Source organism: Cyprinodon variegatus, unplaced genomic scaffold (assembly GCF_000732505.1).
Source record: "Cyprinodon variegatus isolate N-32 unplaced genomic scaffold, C_variegatus-1.0 Scaffold823, whole genome shotgun sequence".
Taxonomy (NCBI): Eukaryota; Metazoa; Chordata; class Actinopteri; order Cyprinodontiformes; family Cyprinodontidae; genus Cyprinodon; species Cyprinodon variegatus.
The window spans coordinates 233,218-237,864 of NW_015151276.1; the positions used below are offsets into that span (position 1 = coordinate 233,218).

Here is a 4,647-nt window from a genome sequence, read left to right on the forward strand (position 1 = left end):
AAGTTTTTAAGTCTGTAAAAAAGAAGTTCTTGAGGAAGAAGAAGTTTTTCTTTAGAAGCTGATCAAATATCGGGTTAAATATCGGTGGGGTGGCCGATGTCCGATATTCAGTTTTAAGGCCGATACCGATAGGGGGCCCATTATATCCTGCATCCCTACTTACAGGCATTACTGCTGATACTGGCACTTTCATTTTTCGGTTTTTCAACCTAAATATAATTGTTAACTAGGCTTATTAACTTTAAACTTTTTAACTTTTCAATTAGCTTTTTACCTTTTTTCTTGACTTTGTTTTTTCAACTTAATTTCCAGTAGATAATCTATCATTTAAGGATCATCTAATTGGTCAAACGCCAAAATAAGCTGTGCAGCCATGTAGCAGGATCTTTGCTGAATAGATGGATATAGATCTAGTGCTTCTAGACCGGGGGTATGCAACTAACTTGCCCTATAAAGGGTTAAATGACATAAAAAAAAATCCAAATGCTTTAATTAAAAAAAATTAACATAAAATCATAATCTAGAACATTTGCTATAAATTGTTCCTGAATGTTGTGAAACATGTGGAGTGGAGACGCAGGCTGACAGGCTGGACTTTTAAACCATCCATTTACTGACTGTTTCATGAACAGAAATCTCCCAAAGCTAAAAATATTGCTTTTTCTTTTTTTTTAACGGTGCAGAACATTTTTTTCAGCCAGCAGACAGGCAGTGTGCAGCCACTGGTGGGGGGCGGGTGAAGCTGTGACATTTTATCCACCCTGCAGATGAAAAAATGAAGCTTTTTAACAGCTTTTAAAAGGTGGAACTTTTTCAAACTTTGCTGCAGTTTTAATTCCAGGAAAAGGCCCTAAAAATAAAACTTTCTCTGAATATTAAAGATGAACTGAAAGATGAAAAGTGAAAATCCAAATGTTTCCTTCTTGGTTTAAATAGGAGAAGCTGCAGCTTAGATCTGTTTTACATGTGGGGCCTTTCAGAAACACCAGGGATAAATCCAGAGAACAACAAACTGTTCTGAGCCAATCTATTTAATAAATATCTGTGATGCATTCAGGCCTTTTGGTTCCGTTCAGCTGATCTTCACCTGCAGGTGATTTTCTATCAAGTAAAAAACCTGCAGCAGATTGTTTTAAATCCAGCAAAGAATGAAGGGTTTATGCATTTATTCTTACTTCTCTAATATTCATCTTATTTTATTCAACTAAAAACAAAGATGGTGAGTTTTTAATTTGAAATAATTCATCAACACAGAAAAATTAATCTGATTACATGAAGAAAAATTGTCCAATTGGGATACATAAATGTTAAGGATTTAAATATTTTACTTTCATTTGCTAAAATAAAACCAACTTTTAATTGCTTTTTTTAATTATTCATTAAATTTAACATTTCTAAAAAAAATCCCTAAAATAATTAAACAAAAAAAAAAAAAACCCAAAATGAGGAAAGATATTAAAAATGTGAAAATCTACTTAGTTATATTTAAATAAAATCCCAGCTCTTAGAATTTGATTTTCTGTTTTATTAAAACCAGGGCTGAAACTATTAATTGTGATTGATTATTGAAATAATTATAAAACAATGTAGTAATCAATTAATCATTAACTGGAGTATAAAGGCTGTAAAACCTGACAGAGTGACTCACTTAGAGCAGCAATTATACCAAGATTGGAAAATAATATATTAACATTTTACATTTAAGATTAAAACTTTTTCTTCTGTCAATCTGCTCCATCCAGAACTCCTCAAGTGGAAAAGTTTTAGTTTGATTTCCTAAACATTCTTCTTTAAGGAACTTTTGGTTATTTGATAATTAATCAAATGAATCGACAGATTAATAATGTGTAAATTATTGGTTATTTTCAGCCCTAATTGAAACTTTAAATGAGTTTAGCAGAAGGCAGCAGTTTGTTATTGACAGACAGTGAAGGCATAGATGTGTGTGGCATAGATTGGCTTTCCTTCCCAATCCCAGGATGTGTGATTGGCGCTGATGCCATGAAAACACCTGAAATGAGGCAAAGTTCAGATCGAGTTCAGGCTGTTTGCGGCAGAGGAAATGTGCTAATGAAGCCCAGCAGCCAAACTCATGTGCGGCAGCAGCAAAAACCCGCACAGATCAGCGCAGCTTCTTTTTCACACTCAAGTAGAAACAAACCCTGCAGCAAAAACAGCAACAAGTGCACAAACTGAGCCCACACATCATGAACCCAACAACCCCTTCCCCCATTTTCTCTTTTTTTTTTTTTTTTTGGAAGGCTCCTGCTTGTTGTTTACTCTCCTGCAGAGCGAAAAGCTTTTCAGAACCTCTGATCAGAAGCATGAAACCCAGAGAATGATCGCCTGAAAGTTTGGGATTAAAGCCTGAATGTGACCTGATGGCATAAAGACTGAGCTTCAGTCAGAGACTAACTTTTCTCCTCTGGACTAAAGCAACACAAACAACAGGACGTGCGCCGCGCCGCGCCGCGCCGCGCATCGCCGCGCCGCTCCAGTCCTCTGCAGCGCCTCTGCAGCGCATACCTCCCAAATATTCCCCGGCTGGTTCCGACCCAGCAAACCGCCCAGAACCACGCGGCGCTGGGCCGCCGTGGCTCCCAGTAGTCTGCTCAAACTGCGCGGCCGTGGCTCCGTAACACGGTGTCCACAGCCTCCCGTGCGTCACTTCACCTCAAAGCCGCACACGCGCGTGGGGGACGCGCGGCTGCGTTAGAGAAGAGAGAGAAAAGAGCAGTTTACCCACCGAAAAGTTTCCAGCAGCGCATTAGTCAGTTGGCCTGGAAGTCCCGGTGAGTTCCAGCCTCCGCTGCCCGCCGTCCTGCTCGCTCTCTGCCGCCGCGGCTCCTCCTGCGTCCCGCTGCCGCCGCGTCCGTTTGATCCACTTTGGAGACTTTTCTAAAGTGTCCGCTGCGGGTTTTTCTCTGTATCCGAGGCCCGACTCTCTGCTGCTCTGCCTCTCAGGCTGCAGCGGAGTTATGGGGCGGTGAGCATTGTGGGAGCGTGACGTCACACCACTTTCACAAACTTTTTTTTTTGGAACCAGTCCCAGCAGCGAAAGCTTACTGGTGCTTCAGCTGCAAACTGGGAGCCACATTAAACACCTGCTTCACAACAACAACAACAAAGATTCTTTTTTTCTTATTCCACTGATTTTATTTGTTTTTCCTTTAAAACTGCTTCCTAGTTTCAACTTTTCTCTCAATTATTTTTCTTCCAAGATATTAAATCAAACATGAAAGGAATCTGAAGCAGGAAAGTCACCAACCTCAACCTGAAAATTCAATATGGCGCCTGAAAATGAGCTGCCAATAAACGCCTCATTTCCACTGATTCTCTGATTAAATCCTGTTTAACCAAATAATAACTTAGTAATTTATCTGTTAGTAAATATCAGCTTTGAATTTATCCAAAACAGAGGAAGTGATTATTAGCTTTGGTTGCTAACTAGTTAGCCTGGTCACAGCAGCTTTAACTGGATTCCTGCAGCTTCCTGCACAAAATAATAGATTTAAATAAGTTATTGTAGATTTGATTCTCATTTAATGCTTAAACAAAATAAAAACAAAAATCAGGAGCAAAAAGAAACAAGAAACTGAGTCAGATTCTGACAAACATGACGTCAACGCTTCTGTAAACGCTAAGATTTAAAAAAAGGGAATTAATTATTTTTAAAGGATAAAGTCTACTCTAATGTAGATACATAGATTTGTTTTATTACCTTTTTTTTCTGACATAGAAAACTATGGGACAGGAATTTAGGGGCAAAAATCAATAATATTTGGAAAAAAATATATATATATATTTTTTTTTTTATGACATGTTTCTAATGAAAAAAACACATTAATAAAACATGTTCCTAAAATAATGAATGAGGTCATTTGTTTTTTCTGGTCTTAGCATTTATATTTCTTTGTCAGTCATTATTTTAAATTATAATCATATATTTAATTTATTTCTTATTTGAATATTTTTTAAAAGCTAATATAACAAACTATTAAAATAACTTCTTTTTGTCTCTCAAAAATGCCTCAGTTAGACTTAAATAAATACCAATAAATTACATCGTTTTTTCTAATATTTATTTCTTTTTGGCATAAAGAGTTTTACACAGAATCTTTTATCAATTTATTTCAAAAAGAGATGCTGTGTTCTATTCTTTATTTTAATTTAATTCTATTATATCTCCTGCATTTTAAGGATGTTTTTAAGAGCAAACTGAACCAGTTATCACTTTATATTTTATGTTGTTTTTTTAATAATAATAATAAAGTGAAAGTAAAAACAACATGGAGGAAGAGCAATATTTCTGCCCCCCATGCTCCAGCTGAAGTGGTTTCTCCCACCTTGTTTTTGTAACATATCTGCTGTTTGGGGGGGGGGGGGGGGGGGGGTGATTACTTCCAGGGCACATCAGCTCGTTTCCTCACCGCCCTGCCTGCGACCCCTGCACCCCCCCTCAGGCCCAACATCAACCCCCTATAAGCCCGCAGTGTCAATGTGCATGGAGTGGGGGGGCGATGATGCGTTCAAGTGCTGCTTCTTTAACTTGTTTCCGATTTCAGGCCGTTTGTATTTTTGTGAGAGATCCTCTATAGACATGTTCACATTTAAAATATAAATGAATAAATACAATAAAATAACATT

At 37.5% G+C, this 4,647-nt stretch overlaps 1 protein-coding gene across 1 annotated transcript in view; it reads right to left on the reverse strand.

The window, feature by feature from the left end:
• plagl2 (PLAG1 like zinc finger 2) overlaps positions 1-2,977 on the reverse strand; it is a 67,986-nt gene extending 65,009 nt beyond the window's left edge. The window contains exon 1 of the mRNA XM_015396826.1: positions 2,747-2,977. The gene's annotated coding sequence lies outside the window, so the exon portion shown is untranslated. The remainder of the gene's footprint in view (positions 1-2,746) is intronic.
• Between the last annotated feature and the right edge of the window lie 1,670 nt (positions 2,978-4,647).